This window comes from Cyanistes caeruleus, chromosome 10, assembly GCF_971803275.1.
Source record: "Cyanistes caeruleus chromosome 10, bCyaCae1.hap1.1, whole genome shotgun sequence".
Classification (NCBI taxonomy): Eukaryota; Metazoa; Chordata; class Aves; order Passeriformes; family Paridae; genus Cyanistes; species Cyanistes caeruleus.
The window spans coordinates 11,146,456-11,173,160 of record NC_141710.1 but is presented as its reverse complement, the minus strand read 5'-3'; the positions used below and the strand labels follow the sequence as shown (position 1 = coordinate 11,173,160).

At 38.4% G+C, this 26,705-nt stretch overlaps 1 long non-coding RNA gene across 2 annotated transcripts in view; it reads right to left on the bottom strand.

Moving 5' to 3' along the window:
- Positions 1–26,705, bottom strand: part of LOC111933496 (uncharacterized) — a 458,147-nt gene that overhangs the window by 427,372 nt on the left and 4,070 nt on the right. Inside the window, exons 1-2 of one of the 2 annotated variants that reach the window (XR_015274594.1) lie at positions 21,465–21,768; positions 20,249–20,392 (exon numbers count right to left, since the gene is read on the bottom strand). This is a non-coding gene — a long non-coding RNA (uncharacterized LOC111933496). Of the gene's footprint in view, positions 1–20,248; positions 20,393–21,464; positions 21,769–26,705 lie in introns of those variants that run through there. The other variant, XR_015274593.1, reaches the window with a different exon arrangement.

The window sequence follows — 26,705 nt, the reverse complement described above, 5'->3', positions numbered from 1 at the left end:
AGTGAATTAATTGCTTGGTGTTTAAAAAAGACAGCAGAGATTCTTTGAATTGCATGAATCTGGTTACAGTGTGCTACATCAGGGAAAACAAGTGGTGGGAAGCAGGAAGAACAAGCACAGGAACTGCTCAAGAGAAAAAGAACTGCCAAGAAAAGGTTCCTCAGTATCACTGCCTCCAAGACCATGATTTAACCTAATTAAGTTAATTAACTGGAAAATTTGAGAGAAAGAGTAGCTGGCATTTGAGAAAGGGAAGAAAAAACCATGGAACAGAGAAGGCTGTTAGCAGGAATGTGGATAACAGATCATCGGCATCTGCAGAACAGAGAATAACACTATAAACAGTGAGATCTGAAAATTTTTCAGGGACTGATTGACAAGCAAATATGTTCACCCAACTGAGTTAGAAATTAAATATGCAGAAAAGCCATATCTTCTAACTTGTGAATTCAAGTAATTTCAAATCTGCTGAGCTCCAGAGCTCACGGTCCAAACCTGAGCCTTAAATCCATACATCATCCTCTGCACCAGTCACATGAAGTTTGAGTATCAAAATAAATCTACTCTATACATGTAAAATTTGAACTGTTATAAAGGTGATGATCTTAGTGAAGTATAGAGAGAGTTTTTGAATAATTTTCTCAATGCACAAGCTTTCAGAGTCATGATATCCCAAATGGCATAAAGACTGATAGAATTCATTTTTTAAATCTCATTTTGTGAAAAACAAGTAATACAAGTTTTTAGGACAAATAAGTTATTCATGAAATCATGACCATCTCAGAAAAGAAGTTTGAAAGGAAGGGACTTGATCACCCCAATTACAGTACAATAAACACTCAACCATCTCCACACCTATATGCCATTGCAAAGCTGTAATTACAAATCTAGAATCAAAACACGTCAAATTAGTCAGAAAATTCTTCAGAGGCAACATACAGCTCAAAAAGGTAGGATTAATGCCTTTAGAGCAATGGCAAGCAGCATCAAAAATATCTACCCAATGATGACCTGTTCCCCTAGGTTTAATTGCTTGCCACTAGATAAGGCAAGTTATTTAAGTAAGCTCTTTCTCTCCTCCCTCTCACAGATGGAGCAGCTTCATATTTTAGGTTAGATGGGTTGGAAAAAAATAAGTTGGATCATTATAAGACCTCACAGAGAAAGGCAAATTGGCAAGGTATAAACATCATCAAGTCCAGAAACAAAGTTTAGGAGAGATGCATCATCCTGAGGCAGGAAAAAGGAACTAATATGTTTGGGCATGAGCCCAGCTTTGTCTATAAATAGGCCCAAATCCATTACCTAGGGAATGCCACAAGATTAAAACTTTGAAATCTGTAGATACCTAGGCACCACAGGATTGGTATTTCTCCCACCAGCATCAGCAGTGTTATATACACCTGCACTCTGATAGCTGCAATGCAGATATAATACTTTAAATACTGAACATGCCACTCCTCCAGGATCACTTATAAATATCCTGAGAGAGCAAAGTGGGACTTGATATAAACCAATGAAAATTAACAGGCCCATTCAGATTTTCACAACTTAAACCAGCAGAATTTTTCTTGGAGTATTATAAATGTTGCAGGAAAAGGTCTATTATCACTACTGTTTAATAATGCTTATAGATTCGCTTTGGCCTGAGTTGACCACATAGAATCTGACTCCTGCCAAAACAAAAAACTCTTGATTTTCTCTTTATTTCCTTTCGGCCATAGTTTTAAGTCATGACAAATATAGAGACAGGAAAAAGGGTGGCTAAGTAAAATATGGCCTCAAATATCACTCAATTTAATTTCTCTTTTCTCTACACAAGCAGTACTCAGAGGTACAGTCAAGCTGCCTCTGTTGGGGGACAGAATATGAAAATTCCTCCTCTAGTGGGTTTCTAAAACAGTAAGACATGTTCTAAGGGTCATTCTAGTTTGAGCTGTATAAAGCTGGGATTCACACTCACACTGAAGATCATTAAAAACACTTTTGATTGCCTTTATAATGTATGGTGACAAGCCTAACTCCATTAACCTACTGAGGCTTAAAATTATTATTGTGCTCACAGTCCTCATCACTAAAGGATAATAAAGATGTCACAGCGTATTATTTAAAGAAAGTCACCATTAAATAGACAAAGAAAGAGGTAATTGATACTGGTACAAGGTTTCAAATGCACTCTATACTTATGAAAGCTTTCAAGGGATGCTTGTATTTTAAAACAGAAAACTTCATGGGCTTGTGCTACACATTTGCAAAGACTAAATAAGAAGTGCAGCCTTAAGCTGTTCTACAGAGAAACATCAGCCACCTGGGTCAGAGCCTGAACACAAGGCAAGCACAACAGAGAAGTTGTTCACAGAAAAAAAGCCAAAAACTCGTGCAAGGAGTGGAAGGGAACCAATTTGCAAGCAGTGGGGAGAGAAACCACACTACCACCTGTCTCCTCTCCACTGCAAAGGCAAGTCAGGATTCTGAGGCCCTTCGATCCTCACACCTCTCTTGCAGTAGCTCCTGTTATACAGCAAGAGCATATATTGCTGTTATAGAGCTGCTGCTGTTATACAACTGCTTCATTTTGGTACTTCCTCCTTTTATACTAACACTTCTATCCTTTTTACATTATTTTCTAATTCCAGCATTGTGCCCTCCTGTGCAGTTTCTATTCTTCACTCACATGAAGGAAAACTAAAACAGCTTCAGTACAGCCTTTTCCTTTCTCTTTATTACATATGACCTCAATAGACATCTGAAGACACAGAAAAATTGCAGCACTCAAATCAGACTACAAACAACATATGCAGCAGCAAGTATTTCATTTCTACAGGGTTGTTGTTTTGTTGTTTTTGTTTAGTTTTTGGAAGTATTTTTTAAATTTTTCTTCTGCAGAGAGTGTGCACTGTAAAAACGAAGGTCTATCAGAAATTAGAGATAGAAATCATTGACTGTCTTCTTCCTAAGCCTATAAGGCAACCAGTTAAAAAATAAAAGATAAAATCACCTGTTTTCATATGAAAACAAATTTAAAATACCAAACAAACAAAAATAAAAACACCCCCAAAAAATTAACCAAACAAAAATCAAAACCAAAGTGTTCTTCAAGTATTTCTAGATCATCACCAGGCAGAGGTGCAAAAAAATGCATTTGTGGGCAGGGTAGAAAACAGGTGTACATCTCTCCCTAATAAAAATAAATAAGCAGCATATTTAAACAGGGAGGGCAGTAAGACTGTTAAACTAGCAGTAGTTTAGAGCTTAATAAGCAGCATTTTAAATAGCATCTAGACCTGCCATATCTGGTATGTGCAATTTTAGTTAAGAGTGAGTCACTTCTGTATGCTTGGATGCAATGAACTTGAATTTGGCCATGCCAATTAAAGCTCAGCATTCAAAGCTACTGAACTAAAAATGTATTTTTAAATCTCTCCTTCTAAATATTCTTCACTTCCAGGAGTGGGGGGAGTATGAGCACCAAATGCAGTCTTTGGAAATCAGCTGAGTCATGAGCTAGAATAAGAAAAAGGCTAGCTCCAAAAGAATACAACTACTTATTAAACTTAATTCAACCAAAAGCCAGGAGATATTAAGAGAAAAATGCATTAAAAAAAAAAATCAATTCTTTTATCTTTCATTTGCATAGAAAGCAGCAAAGCTACAGATAACTTACCAAGAATAAAATGAAATGTAAATAGTTGTGGAACTTAATTGTGTTATGGTGTCCAAATATAACTTAATACCTCTAGTTATCAAAGGTAAATAGTAAGTATGGAATTCTGATGGACTTTAAACAGAAAGGTCAGACAAATGCCTCCAACTGAAAATCTCTGCCAATAATAGAAATCATAGATTTGTAAAAAGGTATCACGAAACTGGAGTAGTATGACCAGATCTAGATGGAAAACAAAACTTCTGACCTTTTCCCTTTTTTTATTTTTAATGTCTAAGTTTCTCCTGCAGCTTGACACAAACAGTAGCCAGAAGAAGACTGGCTTTAAAGTGAGTCATTGTGTTATTACTGAACCATTTCTCTAAATTTTGTCATAAATATATTTGTAACAAACACAGAAGCAAAAGAAAGGAAAGCTTATATAAATCATGCTATGTCTCCATCATGAATCCTGTCATTTCAAGACTAGAGTAGATAAATAAACATTTTCTTTTCAAAAGGAAGGAGAGCCAGTGCCTGGTGGCCTAGCACAGCTGCACTGCTAGCAGAGAACAGCTGGTTTCATAAGCCACAGCCCTGGCCTGTCACACGTGTTCAGCTGAAATTAGAAACAGCAGAGTTCAGGGCTTAAGAGAGAAGTTTACATGACACACCAACTACCCAGAGCATTACTGGAATTTGCTGGTGAACTCTCACTCAGGCGAAGAGTTTGTCAGGGAGGTTTTCAGCAGAGGAACAATGGATAGGAGTTCTCAAGCCCTAAATTTGTAGCACGCTGTCCTGGCAGTGAGCAGGCTGGAGAATAAGAGAAAATGTTTAATCAAGCAGAAGTTTCACAGTACATTTCCATGGTTTCTGTTTTTAATTTGATCAGTGCAGCCCACACTAACATACTCTTCCTAAATTGAAATGCAGTGCTGTGTGCATAACCACTGTGAGAGCAGTGAGACATCCACTATTACTTCCTCTACATTTCGTGTTCATGCTTCTCTCAAACTGCTCATCATCCCACATGGAAAAACAATGTCTACTCTGATTTCTTTTCCCAATCCTCTGCCACTTTCTGCAGTCAGGGGGTTTGTACTTCCCTCTCAGAAGTCAGGATACTACAAAAATCTATAATAATCTGTAATTTCATGTGGAACACAGGTTACATTTTAAGTTTAAAGTCACTATATTTTAATGCAATGGAGCTTCACCAGATTCCATGCCCAAAACTTTTGTGCCATTTAGCAGAGCTTTTCTACATGCAAGGAGTCTCAAGATCTCCTAATTTATTCTTGGAAGGACATTGCAGTCTCCTATTTAGTGTTTGATTTATCTCCTTTACAAAAGGACCGTTGCAGGAAGGTAAATTACCAACTTTAGAGGCTTTACAAGCAATACCAACCCCGCAGCCTTTGAAGAGCTCATGCCAAACCAATTTCTCCAGCCTAGACCCTCTTGGTCACCTGGGGGAGAACAAGCACCTCCCCACTGCTGGGAACATCCAGCACCATCCTACTGCAAAGTGTCGCTGCCAACACCACAAACCAGCCCTCATTCCTCAGGACATCCTTGCTGCCAGTACTGGCTCATGCCACTTGTCACACCACTCAAGTGTCACTCATCATTTATGGATTCCCTCTCCCAACAATGGATACACTCTCTGACTTCCTGATGCTTTCATTTCAAAGACAGAATAAAGGGGAATGAGAGGCATTGTTTAAAAATCAGCCCTATAATGTGGATCTTACTGAAAGTTATTAGAACATCATTCATGCAGTCACATCATCCTCAGAAAAAGAGCCCTGCATTCCAGCCTTCCTCATTCATTGTCATAAATGGGTAATTGGCATCATTAACATTCTTCCCAGCTGGAAAGAATGCCCTTCTACATTGCAGCTAAAATAATAGGTTGCTCAGAGATGCCTGTTCTTCCACAGACATTCAATGGCAATTTAAATTTTCTATTTAAGCCTTTTATGCAGTAGTATTTTAATAAATAAAGAATCCTTGTATTCCTAAGGAACTTAAAATATATAACTCAAAGAACAAATCCTGCAACAACTATAAACCAGCAATGACTATTTTGACATTTCAGCATGACTATATCATATCCATTCCTATGACTGGGAAAAACAGAACTATAACTATTAAAAGAATCTCACTGTATGAAACCAAAACCACAAATCCCTTTTAACAGAGAGCATACAGTGGAAATTAATGCCAAGTGACAGAAACTTAGTTTTTTTGTTATGAAAGTTTATGCAGGCTGTGATTTGTATGTCTATTTATGTGAAAAGCCAGTTCTCTTTATATAATTAGAACAGCTCTCTAGGCAGAAAGAATATAATAGGCAGTAATGACTTCGAAGGGAGAAAGCCTCTCTGGAGTTAGCACTACATCACAGCCAAAGCACATTGCATAAGGAGAGTTCTCAAAACAAGAGACAAAAGCAATCTGGGGGAGGAGCAGCATTCAGCTGCAGACATTTTTCCTACTCCTTGGCTGTGAACATGAATGGCTGGAAAACTGACAAGTTTTCACAGGCATGACTGAGCCCAGTCTTGACTCAGAATTAAATGGGACATAAGGCTTCGGCTGGCCAAAATCACTAAGCATGAGCAAAAATTAAAACTAAAATTACCTTCACTGTTTGTATCAGTGTAAGGGGAGAAAAAAAAAAAAAGGCCAAAAGCAATTGGGAATGGCACTGTTTATTGCTTGGCAGGTATCCATCATTACTATGGGCTAATGAGAACTGAAAAGAAAGAAAATTAACCTGAGTGTTGTTCCAACCTGGAAAATGAAGAGTAGTAAATTCTTTTTTGCCCAAACTGAAAAATAAGTTAATTTTGTTTACACCAATGATTACCATAGATTATGGCTTAATTTTTGTAAGCTAACATGATCACACTTTGGTCATTTCATACTTCATCTGCACTTGTATTATCAGCTCCTGCAAGTGCCCTGCTGGGGTGCACAGAGCCTTCTCTGGGCTGCTGAATCAATCAGCAGGAAGGGCCCATGGTAAAGCTTAACCAAGAGTTTCCAGGTTAATGACACTGCCCCACAGAAATATTGATGTCAGGCAATTATTATTGCAGCTCTACCTTCAAGACAGTGAGGACCAGCATCACCAGAGTCCCCATGACAGTGCTGGCAGCTCTCACCCACTGTCCCTGCAGGCAAGTACTCAAGCAGGATGTCAGAGGTAACTGAGCGCTACCTACATGCCCAATCTAGAACTGTGCAGGGCAGAGCTGTTGCCCTCTTAATGACTTCATAAAGCTATGGGTTAAAGACTAAACCAAACTTTTCCATTTGCTCATGTCAGAAAAGAAAAGGCTTTGTAGTACTTTGTACTTGGTAGAAATGAGACTGAGCTGACAGGCTTACTGGCACCCATGACACTCGAAACCATGCTGACTGGACAAAAAACCTGATGAGCAAGTTCCTTGGTGGAGTCGGGCAAGCAGCTTCCAAACATGGTTATCTCTTTACAATCAAACAGAAAACTGCACTGCAGCCACTCTTAAAAAATACAAGCTGGAAGAAAAATAAAGAATTATGAATGAAGTTCTCAATTTCTTCTAAAAAAACTCTAAAAATCTGTGTCCATTTATATAATTCGATTTATGAAATTATCCCTTACCACCCTTATTCCAGCCAATACAAGCTAACAATTTACTCACCTTAAGAACAACTTCAGCCCACTCAACATTAACTGACACAAAACCAAAAGCTTAAAATAATTGCTGTTATCTTGTGTTTCAATCTTGCAAAAAATTAAGTGGATGAATGATTCTGCATCCAAGATTATCCCCATTGACTTCAATATATGCAGAATCAGCTTTAATATTGAATTCCACCTATATGTAGATTCCATACACCTGAAAAGAGTCTACAAACACAGTAACAAACAATGGTTTAGAGAGATACAAATTGCACAAAAAACAGACAAAGGAAAAAGAAATCTAAAACTTGCAGTTCTAAAAGTTGTAATGTCTACACAGATACATAGTCCTGGAACCAATAGGAGGAAAGAGTGATGCATAGATGGCGGATCATACATAACTCAAAAAATTACCTGCTAGTAAAACTACAGAATTATGAGCAACTTCTTAGTTAAATTTGGGCCAATGATGAAAGATGGGAAAGGTTGTGGAAACCTGCAAGTTTAAAACCAAATTTCAGATAAAAACAGGATTGAATAATGGGGAAGTCATGGTGGAGAGCAAGCACGTAAAACCTCACAGTAATACTGATTAGCTTTCATCAAATATTAGCATTCTTTTTCTGAAGACTGCTCATTAGATATGACTTTTTTTCCCCTGTTTATTTGGCTTCATATTCTCCAGTACACACGTGCTGCTGCACATCAAAACAACTCCCAAAATATGCAAAAAGAAGGTTCAGTACCACTTTGATCTTACAATCTTTGACAGCACCAGGTTTTTGTAAAGCTGTTTAAAAGTTTAAAGTTTATACAAACTAAAGTGTTACTATCAGAGCTGCTATCCTATGAGATCATGGCAGTCATGAAAGAGTCCAAGACCACTGGAAATGCCTGCTGTTATATAAAAAGTACAGCAAGTCATAATGATGTCACAGTACCGTGTGTGGCTATGGTTTGGATAGATGATCAGGAGTGTGTTGATGGTAACAGGAATGTTTTAGCTGTTGCTGGTCTGTACTTGTACTTGTACAGCATCAAGGCCTTTTCCATTTGTCATGCTCCTGGCAGTGCAGGAAATGCTGGGAGGGGACACAGCCAGGACAGCAGACCTCAGCTGAGCACAGGGATGTTCCATTCCATACCACATCATGTTCAGCATATGGAGGTGGTGGAAGAAGAGGGTGATGTTTGGAAGCACAGTCCTAGGATTCCCAAGCAACTATCACATATGGTGAAGCTCAGCTTCTCTGAAAATGACTAAATATCTGCCTTTCCACAGGAAGCAGAGAATGAATTCCTTATTTTACTTTGCTTGTGCATTCAGCTTTTGCATTACCTAAAGAACTTCCTTTATCTAACCCCTGGAGTGTTCTCATGTGTATGACACAGTTCAGACAGCTCTACAGTCATTGCAGAGCTCTAGCTCAGGTATCCAATCAGGGAAATCAGAGGTGGATAATACCAGTGAACTGCTATCACATAGTTCACTTCTGTTCTCACTGCCAATGTAGGGCATTTTTTTGATGAAGATGACAGTGTCCCTTCCCATCTCATTTATACTCTTTCATCTGCTCCCATTCCCCCTCAGGAATCTCTTGTGCAATAGTCTAATCTCACCAAGCCAAACTGAAACGTAGACTATCCTCCCTTCCTAGGGAATAAGAACAAGGTACAAGTTCCCTTTCATTTGGTGCTGTACTCAGACCTCAAGATGTAACACACAAAATTCAGCAGGTTACCTATGAAAGTACTGAAAGACCCAGGTGACCATTGGAGAGAGGTTTGGCTCCAGTCTTGCTTCTCAAGAAGGGCAGCTGAAACAGCACAGAAGTTAAATATCGCTGGCATGTAAATCACTATAGCCCTAAATAAGTGCAGAAAAGACACTTGGGACTGTTTCTGAACTAGTGCTTCCTGAATTCTTCCTGAAGTACTTGCAACTTGTTCAGTGTCTTGCTCCAACAAATCCAAAAATTATGAAAAATCTCCACCACAGCAAAAAAAAATTATTTCTTTGCACTACTGAAAAACTAAAGTTATTAGAAACACAAATTAAATTAGCTGTAGTATATGAATACTACACTCAATCATTTTAGTTCCCTGTATGGCAAGGCTGTTAGTCTTAACATTTTAAGCTGCCTTCATAAGTTTTAGGTCCAAAATTTCCATCCATTTCCACAGGTTCTTAATCTGAGCCCAAGTCTGTAAGATCCTATTAGCTATGCAGCCTCTACTTGTCCTTTTTCTTTATTCTAACCACAAGAACGAAACCATGAAAATTTTTCAGAGACCTTTTACAGAGACAATTAAGCATTTCTTAGGACATTTTGGCAAGCTGGCAAATCATCTCCATCAGCTTCTATTCACAGGTGAGCCCTTGCCTCTGAATAACTGGAAAATGCTCTTCACTTCTGAGCCAGCAGATCCAGACTGACACCCTGTGTCCCCTTGCTCTGAGAACAGGTGCATGATAGGGAGGTCAGTGCATGGGGAAAATACTAATAAATAATAGAGGATATTTAAATCTCACTGCTTGGAGATTATTCTTTAGATTTCAGCTCAAAACTCTGAATCCAAGAGACAATCCCAGTCTTGGATAATAGCTAACATTATGAAGTTTTTCTTTAAGCTTTTGATTCATGGGAGAAATTTCACTTCCTTTTCCCTCCCTATTAAGAAAACAGACCTTACATAGATACATAACTGTTTACCCAATAATTCACCACCTTTCCCAATATTTTCAACAGCACTTTTTAGCTGATCAGAGCCAAGGCTAATATCCAGACATATAATCCATTCTCCATTCTCCACTACAGCAAAAGGCCAAAATGACATTTCACAAACAGCAAGGTTTTTTTAAGTAGGCATCCATCAAAAATGCATTTTTCCTACGTACCTTGGCCTTGAAAATTCTGCATTTTCCAATTTCCTACATGCTGCTTAATGCTATGCAGTGTCAGTCACACCACTTTGTGTCATTTTATATAGGAGGTCAGCAGGAGCCACCATGTTCAGAGGTAGCTGATATTTTGCCAAATCATTTGGCACATCTCACATTCTCATCAGTTTGAATTACTTGTAGATCATTTCAAAAGAGGGACATAATTATTGGCAATCATTCAGAAAATGGCAGACAGTCTGAGTGCTTTGCTGGACTTTTTCTCTATCTAAAAACTTCAAGATGGACAGATTTCCCTGAAACAATGTAACTACATGTCAGATTTGTGCAAATCTTGCTTACATTTACTATTTTAGGGAAATGTTTTACAGTTCTTCCTTATAGTGAATAGTACTTCATTCTACAGCTTCCCTAAAGGCAGCTCATAATCAGTGTTTTTAGGAATACCAGATTTTGACCCTGAGGCAGAGATTAAATAATACTGGATTCAAGTATTAATTCACTACCATATACTTTGTAAGCTGAGCATACGTCTTTCATTCTTTAAAACACTTAATTTTTATAGTAATTCTACACCAAATAAAATAATTAAAGCATTCTTTGCATCAAACTCTAAGTGATAAACCCCCTTAATATTATGCACATCTGGTTTTGTGTCACTTAAAACATCGCATGTAGGAGCACAAGAGATAAATAGTGCCACACTGATGGGTAAGTTCTGCTTACAGAAACAGGAACATTCTTGAAAAGACCACAGGTAGTGAGAGGAAAACAAATCCCAGACTATATGTATCATAAGAGTGAGACATTTTTCCACAGATGGTTGCAAAACAGTTTCTTTCTGTGCAGAAGAGCTTCGCCCTTGGAAACTCAGGGAACTTACTCCAACCACAACTGACTGCAGGTCAGCAACAAGAAAGCATAGGGAATGAAACTGGAAAAACATTCATTTAAAGGAAAACAATGCAAGCTCTTCAGCTAGTTGCAAAACAGGCTCCCATACATAGAGAAAAGACTGCAGAGCAGCAAATGGACCAGAGGCTAAAGACCTGTAGTGAGTTTGCACCAATGGAAGAAGATCAACCAGCAACTGAAGTCTGATGGATCTGACAGATGATGTGTTTGGGGGATGTGCCAAGAGCCTGCAGCCTCACCCAAGGGCAGCCAGTGAGATCCTAGACTGAAATGTCAACACACTAGAGCCCATTTATGAAATACAAACCCCCAAGCAGAAAGGACTTGACATTCTCATAGGTTCTTTGGCATACCTGCTTTCTCAAGTATAGTTTTCCAACTTAAAAGCCTTGATTTTAGTAAACAATAATTTTAAAATGGGCATAAAAGTTGATTTATATAGCTAGCAAACCAAATTTATAGAATACACTCCAAATCAAAGCCAAATCCAAAGCCCCTCTGAACTGAATTGTGAGAGTATCTGCATCCTACAAGCACATAAAAGAAAATGTTTGTGGTGTTTGATCATGCCAATAAAAGCTGGCCATTGAGTATGTGTTTGTAGAGGTAACAAAGATGGAGACTGTGAACCTCATTCCACCTTGAAGGTGTGGCAAATATCTCCTTGCAGGCAGAGAACGAGAGCAGTTCAAGACTGAACAAGCAGCTTTCATTGTGATCTGCCAAATAGTGACAATTATTTCAAGTGAGAATATTTTAGCTTGTGTGGAGCATAAAATAATCTTTAAGTGTTGCAAGGCAGCTAGAGGTTACTCAAAACTACATCTAATTTCCTCCTACAGTTTTACTAAACCCAGGGATTCAAGCATAAGGAGTTTGAAAGCAAACCTGAAACCTATGTGACCTCATGGACTCCTAAGGTGCTTTGCTGTAAGATACAGCTGTCACCTGTTTAAGATGAAGGAGTAGTCCATAAAATGGAAAGAAAAAGGGAGGAGGAGAATTGACAGTTAAGATAGAAAAGGAACAATTGCATCTAGCAGAGGTGACACTGCATAACACAAACCTTGTAAGAAATTGGTTTAATTTTTTATAGTTAAATGAAATCCATTGTCAAAAGAATTTAATTTTGCAAATTCTCAATACAAAAGGCTTGCTTCAGACGTGGTGAAAGTGAGGAGAAAATTATTTTTTTATATTCCATTCTATATTGAACAATAGCACTTGTCTAAAAATGGGCTTAGACTCATATTACTCATAATTGCATTTTCCTTTCAATCACCTTCTTTTCCCTAATGAAGTTCCCTCTAAGTGAATGGTCTCTTTCCTCCACTGTCCATAAAAGCAGCTGTGCAGCAAATCTAAATAAGGGTGGACACAGGAATATGCCACCAACATTTCTTTACTAACTTCTCCTGTTCTAAAGGCATTTCAGTTAGGACCCTGTCATAATAGTAGTAACTTGAAGCCTATCCCAAAAAAACCCAGTAGAAGAAGTTTTCTGATCAGAGGTGAGGCAAAACAGAAGGTTCATCACAGAAGAATATGAGTGCTTTCAAATTTTGCTTCCAGAAATGAATTCACTTTTTTTATATAACAAATGATTGTTTTCAATCAAGCAAAATTGATTTTCTCCCAAAAAGTAATTTGTTCTCCTTTCCTAGCATTAAAGAACAGCAGCAAAATCTTTGGACATAAGTAGTCAGCATGAGATACAACCACATACAGTGTTTGTGTCCAGATGTTCACTTGTTCACAAGCTTGAGTATTAAAAGTTCAAAAGAGCAGCAATGTGAAAAGCAGAAGCACACAGTGAGAAAGATAAATCCTTTCAGAGCCCATCTAGTCCTACAAACTACACTGGATAGAAAAGGAAACATCAGCATATGTCCTCCTAATTCACTCGAAATTACTGCAATTTCTGATTTCATTTGAAAGAAGTTACATATTTCTCTTCATCAAAAAGGAATTTCAGTACAGACATGGATTTAAAAAAAAAACAGGGCAGGACAGGGGTTACAGTCTTCCAAAAGCAGGCAGGTATTTACTTCATTTCAAATTAGTGTCTTCTTTCAGCATTATGGTTCAGCTTTAACAGCCTTAGAATCTGACTTTGACTTATTTTTCATTATTTATAAGAATTACTAAAAACTAATTCATCTGTTTCCGTGTTTTCTACCCGGATTTGGAAAAGTTTCAGAACACAGAGCTCCAGTCATCATTAGCACTGTCAGAGCACATAAGAACCCAGCCAAGGTCTGCTCTGGAACAGCAAGGCACTTTGGAAGGGAACTTTGGCCCAAGGAGCTTAAACTTAAACTAACACTGAAAGCTGTTCTGCATGGCTTAAGCCAGGGTTAACTGCACTGCAAACACAAATTTCAGGCTTCACAAATGTAAGACTTTAACAGATAATTATGGAAAAAGAAAGGATCAAGCTGAAAATAAGATCACTTAATTATACAACTGGGTATTATATAAGTGCAGTACAAGCTGATGGCACCTGAAGGTACTAATTATCATTACTATTTCAAGAAATATATTCTATGCAGATGTAAGCCATCACTTGTTCATACATTTTGCCAGTTACAGGTATCTCACTGGAATTTTTCTTCTTTTTTAAAATTTATTTTGAAATAAAAATAAAAGTTTAATTTATCAAATTTAATTTAATAAATTATTTTTGCTCCATCCCAGTAATTATTTCACTGGGAACACTTTTTGTGCTTGAAATTGAAAATCTATTTTAGCACTTTTCAGAACCAAGAAAGAACATATAATCCATAGGCAGTCCTAAGAGACAGGGTCCAACAAACACAGGCAGCATCCCTGCAGTTCATTGAAAGAGGCTCAATAAGAATCTCTAGGGAATATTAACTAACAATAAAGCTCTTCTCAAATAATGGAGACACAGAGGACTTGGCAGCACTATGGCAAAAGAAGCCCAGACAAAAAGGTTGTTTCCAAGGTGCTGTGTGAACAGATCCCACGTTCTGTCAAACGAGCTGCTTGCACAGGACTGATAACACGGTTCTGAACGGGATGCTGTGCTGGGGAGTTAATAAGACAACACTGCAATGCCCCCTGCATGGGCAGAGGCAGATGGACTCAGCATGTTTTCATGCTTGGTCAGGTGTTATTAATCTATGACCAAGAGAGCAGGTGGCTGTCATAAATTGCAAGATTTTTTCAAAAATCATTCCACTCTCCAAAGCTTGAATATGCTTTTAAAAACAGAGAGAGAGAAAAAAAGGAAAAAAAAAAAAAAAAAAAAAAGAAAAAGAGGAAGAGGTTGCAACCGAGTGCTGTTTCAGTAATTGCTAAGTTTAGACAATGGTGCATAGTGAACATAGTGTGGCAATTTTTCCCCTCTAAAACTTAGCCTAGAATACTGCTTGCTCAGCAGAAACAAACAATTCAAAATGTTCCCTTTTTTATCAAAAGCCTTAAACCACATATCCCCTTGATAGTAAGTTCCTCTGAAGGATTACTATGGTAAACTGTAACCCAAACCCCAATTGCAATGTTCCCTGGAAGAACATGCACAAAAATCTCATGTAGAGACAGCACACAGAGGTCATTGTCTCCTAAGGGTGCCTGATACATAGTAAGCAGGACAATTTTTTACTGGAATATTATAGGAGAGAACTTATGCAGTGGGGATTTTATGGACTCGTGTATTTAAATGTCACCAGCTTTCACCTTCATAATAAAAGTAAAATTGTAAAATATTTTCCCCCTTTTCATAAGTTAATGCATCTGATTACACTTTTACTCTGCTCAGCCTCAACAAAAATAATTTTGAATGAGCATAGAAAGTCATTTTCAGTGTTTCATGGACAAAACTATCTCAGAAACCTTCTTATCTATACTGACTATAGTATCCCCATCCAATATAAACTTTTACATTTTATCCATTTACATTTCAAAAAAAACCCCTTCATATTATGTACACAGTACAGAACAGAAAAGTTTAGAAAGAGCAGTTTCATTCAAGCACAATGGAAAACAGATGTTTTCCTCAAAAACTTCTAATTCTGCTATTCTTCTATTTAACTTGGATCCCATGAACTCGATGCAACACTGCAATACTGACATATGAAATAATTCTGCAATTATTTTTCTATAGTCCTCACTATTAATATTTCCTTAGAGTACTGTTTCTCACTTCTACTGTGTTTGGGGGATTGGGTGGTTCAATTAGGAGAACAAATAAAAAAGGAGCTAAATCTATCTTGTGTTTCAATCTAGGCAATGTCACTGGACATAATAACTCCATTTCCCATCCGCAGGAAGATAAATTATCTACTGTGATCCATGCCTATTTAAGCAAAAGTATCCTTTCACTGTAGAACTTCTGGACTAACACAAGCTTTCTCCTAGCAAAGAAGTGGCTGTTTTTAGCTCAAACAAGTCCTTCACCCTTGTCACCAAGCTGACTGCTCAAAAAATGGGAACTGAGAAGGCAGAGAGGAGAACTGATTAAGGCTATACTACAGCTGAAAAATAACTCCTGGATATGTATCTTCAGTGTCTGTGCCCCCAAGACAGATTGTGCTGGAAAATGAACTCTAGATTTGCTGGCTAAGTACTGGCTAAAAAATCCTTTTGAGAACAGCAGCAAACACATATTGTCTGCTAATAAACACAAACCACAGGTGATGTTTGAAAGTAAAGGGGATGCACTATTTCATTTACAATTCAGTAACAATCTGATTATTATTTCCTTCCTAAAACCAAAGGAGCTTTTCTTTTGAAGAAGAAAGAGTTTACAAAAACAAACAGGAGAACAACCTTGCTATGTTTAATTGTAATGATTGTTTCTGTCAGCAAGGCCATTCATTAACTGCAGCACTGCAATAATTGCCTTTTTATTGCAGGGGTTGCCCAAGACTTGATATTCTATTACAGCATTGTTGAATAGTATAAATTGTACACAGGTTCAGGCAAAGAATGTGGTCGTTTAACCACCACAGATATGAACTGCTGTTTCTTCCCTGCTTGCCATAACTGATTATCTCAGTAGGCATTTTCTATATGGAGACTAGTGGCTTTAATTTTACATATAATCATTAAAATCTAATTGGTGTGATCTTTCCTTAGAGCAGACAAGATATCTAATATAGTAGTAATTACTCCTTAAAACTTACATTATCCCAGGCTATTTTAAATGCAAAGGAAGGAGTACTGTTATGACAGTCACAATCTTAAAAGACAGAAAGTTACAAAATATGGCCATTGGAGAGGAGCAGAATTCCTCTGAAATATATACTGAATAGGCAGTGCTGAGGAACTGGAGATGGTTCTTTCTACCATGCACAAGTCTGCAAAGCTTGATAATATTAACTTCAACATTCAATATTAACTTCAACAACAGAGGCAGTACTGTCACAATGATATAGTGCTGCCTGTGAGCAAATAACCCTGACAGACCCTATCCAACACCATCCATGACACAGTCAATCTGTAAATAAATGCAAGCTGACTACCTTCCTTCCCAAAAAATACAGTTTGGAATACTGCTTCTGCTTGCCAAAGTATTTGAGAAGTCATGCTGATGTATTGAGATAGATGTTCCAAAAAATATGAGTTTCTTTAACTGTTTAGAAAAACACACTAGGTTACACTTTAAAAAAAAAAGAAAGTCTTTGGAGTTGTAGAATTTAACATACAAAAGCCTACTTAAAAGGATTTAAGTTTTTACATTATTTTCTAGACTAAGTGGTGAAGAATTGATATAAATTCTTTACATAAATGTCATTATGTAAACCACCAACATCAAAACACCAAACAGTTTTAGGGAATATGCATAAATTGAAGAATAAGGCCCCTTTACTTAAAGGCACAATTCTCAGATAGACCGCTTCTGCTGGGAATAGCTTAAGTGAGACTCCAGGTGGATGCAAGCATCCAAAACTGCAAGAGATGAGTCTCCTATTACCAAGCATTTTATAATAAAGAAAAATGAGCAGTCTTTCTATAAAAACAGAGGTTGGGAATTTATTTTTCTCTAGCTTTCATCTCTCATTTCTGCTGTAGGCCTAGATTAGTATTTGCAAGAATCAAAATCTCTATGCAAAAATAACGCTATTTCTCTTTGTAAATTACTTTGGCTGCTCTGTTCTCTGAACAGTGGCATTTTTAGCATGCTTTTAACACATACTTTTCCTCTAAAAGCTGTTAAAAGGCCACAGCTCTGTTAATGCAGGCATCCCTTTATCTGACACCAATGATTTTTACCAGGTCACTGGTTTAATGCCTTTAAGCCCTTTATAAATTAATCATCAGTGCCGCCAAATGATTTTGTCAACTTCCTAACAGTATCTGCAGTTCTGAATAACTGGCTTCCAGTGGAAGATCTGCAGTGAAAACCCCTTAGCAATTTTTTAAGTCTCCTTCTGTCCATGAGAGCTAAGGACTGCAAGGAGCACGCTGCTATCGTTCCAATGCCACATGCCACCCTTGGGGATGGCAAGGCTTGACAAAGGTGGGGGGATGGAATTACATCAGGGCAACCAAGGCATTTTTATTTCTTAGGAGTTAAACACCCACCCCTGTCTGCCCCCCTGGACCAAATCCAGGAAACCATTTCAGCTAGAGATAGTCCTTGCTGATCTCAACTGGCCACATGCATTTTTAACATTAGGCACAGTTTCAATGCTTGGATAAAGCTACAGCACTAGTTCCTGGATGAAAATGAAAAAGCACAGTACAGAAATATTTTACACATGTAAATGCACTCAATGTTATATACATCTTTGTCTATTTAATACCCCCTCAAAGAAAAAAAAGAGGTGGCATAATGTAACAGAATTTCAGTCTCCCTTCTTAAAAAAATTAGAACTCTTTATCCTGTACAAAAGCAGTCCATGTGGTCCTAAAATCACTGATAAAACAGTGCTTAAATGAAGAAAATTTGTATTATTGATGGTTCTCATGACCTGTGAAGAACTTCTGGAGAGAAGGACAATTCCAATTACTGAACCATTCAGCACTCTAATAGCATCTGCTTTCCTCCTTAGAGTATTACAGGATTTTGAGAGCCAGCCTTAAACAATGCCTGCAAGATGTATTAGTGTGGGGGACGTACAGAACGTACTGAGCTGAAAGCACATCTGTTTGGGTCAGGAATCACCATCAGAGAGTGGCAGATTTCCAGTCCCTGGCAGTGCTGCCTCTCCCTGAGGAGGACAAGGCATGGGCAGGGCAGCTGGGTGACCTTGATACACTGAGCAGGTCACAAGTCAGCATTGCGACACCACGCTCCAGGGAAGTTGTGACGTTGTCAAAGCAAGACAACAGAAGAAATATTGCCAGAGGCTTTGCTAGTACAATAAGAATTTGTGAGATGGGGAAAACAGAAGAAACAGTTCAGAAGGAGGATCATGACAGGGGATGAGTAACCAGCAGGCCACATAGAAAGAACTGTGTGATTTGTATACAAATATACTTCATAAAATAGCAACCTGTTCTGTATTTTCACAACATTCTTGAATGTCAGGCATGATGCAGTTAAAGTACCAAGGATCTGTGCACACATAAAAATGTGTCCTGTGTGCTACATTTGTGCTGAACAAATAATGAATTACTTTTTCCTTACAGCAACTAGAAATCACTGAAGGCAGAACTGTCTGTAAAACAGGTCTTGACCAGAGAGACACTGAATTTATTTCTCAAGATGAAATGTAATGTCAGAAATTATATGCAAATGTCTAAAACAATTTTTATGATGCATATTCCTTTTCTTCTTCCCCTCACTCATTGCTAGTTTTCTATTAGTTTGAAAAGGTGGCAGTGTTACAGTATGAACTCTCATTTAAAATACCTGAGCATATTTTAACTTGCCATTGCCCATTCCCGTACCAACATAACTCCAAATTAAACAGGAAACTGAAGATATTCACAATTAGCATCAGCAAGTAAATAATTTTCTATTCCAGACACTTATGCTGAAACCTCAAAATAGGACAGCGGAAGGGGAGAGATGAAGAGGCAGGGTCAAGTCTCATTACTTTGACTTGCCTTAGTTGTTGTTGTCATTCTTTGATGGAAACATGAACCCCACCATACAGATCACCAGGTTAAACAGAAAATGTTTGGTTCACAGCATTGTAACTTCAGCATTAAAATTTCTTGCTGGCAATTTCTAGCAATTTGTAGCTGTTGTTGCCAGCAAGTGCTAACAATCACCAGGAGCCAGATTCCAGCTAATCCTGTCAGCACTTCAGTTTTTGGCAAATGTTTCACAGATAATGTTTTGACGCCTCCGTGCTCACTTGAAGTCCAGTCAGATTAGAGATCACAGGTTGAAGTACACTGCACTACTGTGCTCTTTACAACAATCACCCTCTGTTACTCCTGGAAATAAAGGAAACCAGCACTGGCTTCTTAACAGATGTTTCAAAAGTAGCATACACTCTGTATGACCTTGTAGGTGAATTGCACCCACCTCCACAATAGCTTCCACAAAACACACACCCAGGTTGAACTAGATGACCTTTGAGTTCCCTTCCAACACAGACTGTATTATGATATGCAGAATAAATGGGTTTTTCATTGGAACATGGGAAAATTTTAGTACACCGCTTTAAGATTCAGAAAACTTCCACATCAAGAAATGCAATGGCACAAGTGGCACCTTTGAATTGCCAGGGCACCTTGCAGCTTGTACTTAGTTCAAAAAAAACCATGAACCTCAATAGCCACCCAGTGAGGCATCTGCAGGTATGCACAGTTGAAATTCAAATCAAATTAAAATGCAGACGTATCCTAAAAAGAGTTCATCCTAAATTTAGCATCTTACTCTCCCTCCTTACCTCTAGTCTGGGTCTCTCAGCTTCTTGAGACCTTCCCTGTCAAATCTATCTTACCTATTGCTGGTCTTTCACATATTCTTTGCCTGACTTCACCTTAGAAGAAAGGCATTAATATATTGAACTCTGGCCCCATAAATGTTCCCACTGGAACACATTTTGAACAGAAATATGCCCCATTGTGACAGCAGCTGAAAATTTCAGATCAGAAAATTAAACAGATTTTCAAGTAAAATAATGTGTAATTAACCTTTATAACAGCTTATCAAGGTATGTGGCAGGCTTCCAACACTCACCATGTCTCATATCAAAAACTGAAGATTAAAGCTCAGCAATCATTTCAGCTAGTGGGCATGATATTGGAGCTGTGAAATATTCACACATATTATATAAGGTCAGGCAGTAAGATCCCTCTTAAACGTACAGACAAGAATATCAACCTGTAATGACAAAGAGAGCTTTGATTATGGCAGCATGGATTTCTAGATTTCCACAAAAGACTACCATGTGTGTTTTGGCTGCTCAGACCTCTATGATCATTTTCAGTAAAAGGACAGAGTTTCATTGCTTCATCAATATTCCTTGGAAAAATTCTGTCCACAACTGCCTTAGGAAAAAGTAACAAAAAATCTTACACTTGAGTCTAGATAGATTTCTAACAAGGCACTCACAGGATACAAAGTACAAAAGGCATCTTGTTTGTAAACCAGCAACCACAATCAAAACAGAAGGACAATAAGGCAGATGAAGTTAATACAAAGCAATAAAATTCATTGTCTCTTTAGTGATCCCAACAGTATCATTCAGGTAGAAAATAATTATCTCTTATTTTACCTAGGTATACTTCATAGTAGTCCTAACATTTTAGGTCATGCAGTTACATCTAAACAAATAAAATGTCTTGAAGTTTTACTTGGTACAAACAGTAATTTCATATAACCTCATTCAACTTACTATACATTCTGATATTAAAAAAAAAAAACAAAACAGACAGACAAGGTTGCAAATAAAACTCAGACTAGAAACATTACAGGTGTACATGACCAGGAAATAAAACAGCTAGTTGTACTAATATATTGATGCAATATCAGAACAAACTACTGCTGTCACTTGAAACTAATAATAAAACTCATCTTGCCTTTGGCATCACTCCGAAAGGTTCATTCATGTTGTGATAGTATGTAAAAAACTGAATCTTATTAAAGCATTGAAGGGTTAAGCTTAAAATATCTACATAATCTGAAATGATGCCTGAAGAATGTATTACTCTCCGGAGTACTTTTGTTTTCTGACAGCTACTTAGGCAGCCAAGCTGTGCACTGAATGCACTGATGATGATGAAGCTTTCACGAGCTTAAACTGAAGCACCACTTTGCCATATACATGTGGATCACTTTCACTGTGTGCTTTTGGGATGACCTTTTTACTTTTTTTTTAGTAGGTTTGTAGACAAAAAACATAAAACTTGGAAGGTTTTAGTTGAAAAGAGCAGCCACCCCAGTAGTGAGGTACCTGTGTGGTTTGTGCCTCGCCCCAGGCCTCCCATGGCTGGGCCTCAGGCTAGCACAGGAAGGTTTGGCTTTCAGTGCTGCTGTCACCTGCAGTGTGTCTGTTCTGCACACAGAAACAAACCCAAATCACAATGCAAAGAACAGCTCCAGAGGAGAGCCAGGATCATCCTACACCAGCACAATCAGAGTTCAGCACATTGCCCTCCTCAGCCCTGGCTGTCACAGCGGTGACAAGGAGGGCCCCGTGCAGGAGACGGGGCCTCCATCAAAGCTCCCAGCGCTCGTACCCCAGAGCCGTGCTGCCAGATCTGCTCACCCTCACGAGTGTCACAGGCACCATGGATACACAGCCAGTTCCCACACAGCAGCATCACACAGCCCCACGGGGGAGGCCAGAGCACGGCTCCTCCCTGCGACACATGGCTCTCCACACGAGACCAGGGTGAGATCAGTGCTGCCAAGCACCAGAAGGACTCATGTTCCTTCTCCTCTCGCCTCTCACCTTCTCCCAGCCATGCCACCCCTTGGACTGCCTGGTTTGGTTCCCTGTGCTCTATGTGATGCTCTCAGTGCAATGTCCCTGTGTGCCCAGAATTGGACTCTTCTGGGGCAAGGGAAACATGGCACCACCACAGCCCAGGGCCAGGCCCAGCAGGCAAGGGGGTACAGCAGGATTCCCAGGAGGAACACACAACAACAAAAAAAAACCCAGAAACACAGATGAAAAGAAGAGAAGGGTGTGAAAAGCACTGCTTTAACAGCCAGAATGCTCAGTAAGTGTTGACCACAGCACAGTGCAAGTGAAGATATAGAGAAAACAAGTGGTACCCTTTAGGGACAGGCCCAAAAGCTGCAGACAGACCAAGCTCTATAAACAGCCACCTTGCTTTAAAAATAATTGTTCCTAGAGGTGTCTGGCAATCAAATGGATGCATGAACCAAAAGCTTTCATACAAACATATGCTTAACCAAGAATTTACTGCAATATTCATTCTTCCCACTCAGCCAGTGAGTTATCAAATTCTAGCTAGAGAAGTCAAAATTAGTACTGAAAAACTCATCAGCCATCTCCAGAATCTTACTGTCAGTACTTTTTTTTTTACTGGAATGACATCAAGGAGCATTCCTTGCTGGTACAGAGCTATACCAGTGCGGCACAGACATGGAGCTGGCACACAGTGCCTGACTCCACCACACATCTGTGGTAAGAGGTGTGACAGAGGAAAGAGTAAGGCAAAAAGGGCTAATTGATTTGGACAAATAAATAATTCTGAGAAGATCAAGATGTTTCTTCAAAGTTCCTTTACGTTGATGAAAATACGCTGAACTGTTCACTCTTCTTTTCAAGCTAGACAGCTGCTGACTCAGCTATTACTGCAAATTTTAAGTGATGTGTCTTCAGGGTATTTTGCCAAACTAGAAACTAGTAAAGTCATTGCACAAATAGCTTGTGAGATTAAGCTGTCACAGGTTATAAAGAGGGTCAATCATCAAAGTATTTAAATACAGATTTACTCTGTCATACTTTAAGTTAGTTTGATATGCAGGAGGGCCATTTCCTTATTTTCTGCTTCCTGTGTTGCCTGAAATAAACCAGAAGCTTGGTACCTGATACAAAACAAATTGAAGCCTGAAAAAAAAAGGAGTATTTCATTCTCCAATAACACATCTCATGGGGTTCCTGTAAGTTTCATCAAGCATAGTTTTGAAGAGAAGATAGATTAATAGGAAATTGTGAAATATTCTGTAAGATCAATAGGCAAGACAAAACATAGTTATCACTTTTTTCAAGTTAATAATAAAAAATATTTCAGTTAAATTGTCTTTCTGAATTTGTTTTTTTTCTTTTAAGTTTAAAACATAGATATATACATACATATATATATATACATACATACATATATATATATATACAGCACTATAGTTTGACCTCAGTCTCATACAATAGTACACAATCCTGGCAATACCAAGGAAGAAATATCTTTACACAGACCAATTTTTCCTTATATTTCATAATTTAACTTATAAATAGTTCCACACCCAATGTGTCCATCCAGTTGAACAAACAACATATAGGCAGCACATCTAGGTCAGTAACCAGCTGAGATCAGATCTCAGGAAGGAGAATTATACAGGAAAAGCAAAGGAACATTGCCTTTTGGATTTACTGATCCATGTTTTTATACACAGCCCATAAAATATGCTCGTTGGTAGACCTTTTAAACTGGTGGAATGAGATCAATCTTCTTTAACACAAAACAGAACTGCATCTATTGTGTATTTTAAATAGTAATTGACTTTAAGATCACTTGAAGAAATGAGCTAAATTTCATTAAAGATGATAGTATCTTTAACCAAGAGGCCCCAGAAATGATGGGCTGACATGGGCAGTAAGTGTGCGCACCAGAGATAACAACCACCCTTGCAGGAGGCAAATTGATTTTCTGCTTCTGTGAAGCCTAACAAATGCTACCACATGCTTTGTTCCCAAGTCACTCTCAAATCAACTACCATGTTTGTCAGATTTACTCATTCCCTTAAAGAAAGAAAAACCTTTAAAATTTTAAGTTAGTCATTTATGTTTCAAACCTAATAAGTATCATCTTACTAGACCTCTAAAAGAACAGACTTTAGCACTAACTGTGCTAAGTTTCTCTTCATTCCCATCATAACAGAAGCAGTTTCTAAAGATATTGTCAAGCATAATGAGATGATTAGAAATGATTGACTAGCTTTCTGCCTTCATACAATTTACTTTCTCCTGATTTATTATTTACACAACCTTACACATACAATAATAGCAGACAGATCCAGTACAGGCTTGACAAAAGATCATTTCTTCCTATTTGCTGAGCTAGCTTTTTGGTAAGAACTATCCCACTAATATATAGCTGAAACACGCTGGCATAAGTTCCTGCTTGTGTTTTCATGTGTTGTGTGTGTCCTTGCTATATTTAAAGCAGATTACTGTCCGTAGGAAAAATAATTCATTTGGATCCAGTAGAAACGCACTGAGGTGTACAGCACACTTGTCAGAGAGATTAATGTAGACCTCAGTAATAAGATTCACCTCAACTCTAGGGTTAAGCTCTATCTCACCCTCCCTGCAGACAGACCAAGAAAGCCACAGCAGCAGAACACACCCACAGCACTTCCCCACACCAAGACTGGCAAATGCCAAAAGCCCCACACAGCCCAGACAAAACCAGTCGGTTCCTTGGGTGCCCCCAGTAGCTGTCTCTGCTAGGGTTTAGGCAGCATCTCTGAGTTGCTATCAGGACTGTTCAGCCAGGTAAAACCCAGAAGAAGCCAGTGTCCAGAAGACTTCCCTACTCTTGGGCTGAACTTCAAATGGGAGTGGGGCCCAGGCAGACCCCAGCTGGGAGCTGGGGAGGCCCAGACCAACATGCTTCCAGTGCTTTCTGCCAATTGGTCATAGCTCCAGGGATTTCACCCCAAAACATTAACTGTGCACCTATGAATCACCTCTCACAATAGCAAAACCAAAAATCATTCTTGGTCTTACAGTTCCATTTTATGATTTATCTAATATATAGTTCTTAAACAACAAACAAGAAGTAGAGCTAGGACATGCCTAAATGGACTCCTTCTAGGCAGCCACCTAGAAGACCTTCTCGATAAAGCAGGCACAATTTAAACCTACTCAGTGACAACAAAAAAAAATGCAACTAAAAGGAATCAGCTACACAGCTGCCACAGTCACAAAGATGTTAGCCTCTCTCCAGCACAGCTAATTCTGCTAGCACAAATTATCACCATCTTCCTCTCCCATCAAAATGTGCAGCCCTCAAATAGTTATTGTATTTGAAACAGTTTTTATTTCCCAGGTATGAATTCACTTTCCTACAGCATAATTGCATCACTTGGGGTAACTCCAAAATGTCCCAAGCTGTCTGATTAGGCAGTCCCAAAAGCTGCCTTGGCAGTCTTGGATCAAAAGCCAGTTTCTAGCCAGATGTGCTATACGTGAATAAGCTAAATGGGGTTACAGAGAATAAAGCCAAACATATTTTGTAGGTGTTCCATACCTCTTAAAGACTTTTTATTCCGGAGCACCCAGGAACACCAAACTACTGTGCTTTAACAGTAATTGGAACTGAGAACAGAGAATTAAGTTTCTTTAGTTCATTACTCCCTGTGACAAGACGGGTTTTGCTAATGTAAAGTTGAAAAATAGGGAAGCTGCAAATTTAATAGAAGCTAATAAAATGAAATAATCTTTAAAAAGCAACAACAGATCTCCTGTTGCTTGGAGAATTTAAAACTGCACTAGCCAAAACACTGAAGTAGATACATAGCAATTTTCTCCTCTCAGGAAATTGATCTAGAAGGGGAAGAGAATCTTTTTCGTTATAGTGAATTAACATTTATTCCACTTGTGTTAAAACAATGCTATTGTACTGAAGCAGTAACAAGTGTTTCATTTTGTGAGTCTTAAAAGGCACGGTAAAAGACAGAGATGTTCAGGTCATGTGTTGTTATGTGTGTTGTCATGTGCTGTCACCTGCAGAGCATAAACTGCTGCAGGCCAGGCTGTCCTCGGTTACACCTCTGCAAATCCTGCTGAAAGCTAATAGGTTTGGACAAGTTTATTCAGAGTTGTCTCTTAAGAAAGAAATAAATGGAGGCAAAAAAATTTTAATGATGGCCTCATTTAGCCTGTGGTGCTCCTGCAAACAGCAGAGAAGTTGGAAAGAAAGTATCCTTCAGATTTAGGTGAAGTTTACAGAGCTAACAGGGACTGTAGAAAATCTTTTATGCATAAGGAGAGGACAGCTGATAAAATTACATGACAAAAGAAAAGGTCTCCTTGAGTCATTGACACCTGTACAGACCTAGCCAGGTTTGATTTTGGCTTGAAAGATTTTTTTTTTTTGTCAAGACCTACCTCTAGAAGGCAAAAGTATACTCTTATCCTGTCATCCCCTGTCCACAAGGGCACACCACATTCTCCTTCTAGAAACTACATTTACTGAGATAATGAATATTAAAAAACTGACATTTTTTCATGCCACAGAAGTAATAACTACAGGTATCTACATAAAAGGTTTTACAAATTAATTAACTAATCTTAATAATGACGCTTCCAAATCCAAAGTAAAGCAATAAGGATAAGGCATGACTTGCATGGAGAAACAGCTCAGATTGAACAATGAAAAGAATGTAATGAAGATTATTATATCATCTATCATCAAGGAAGCCATGGAATTCCTGAGGGATT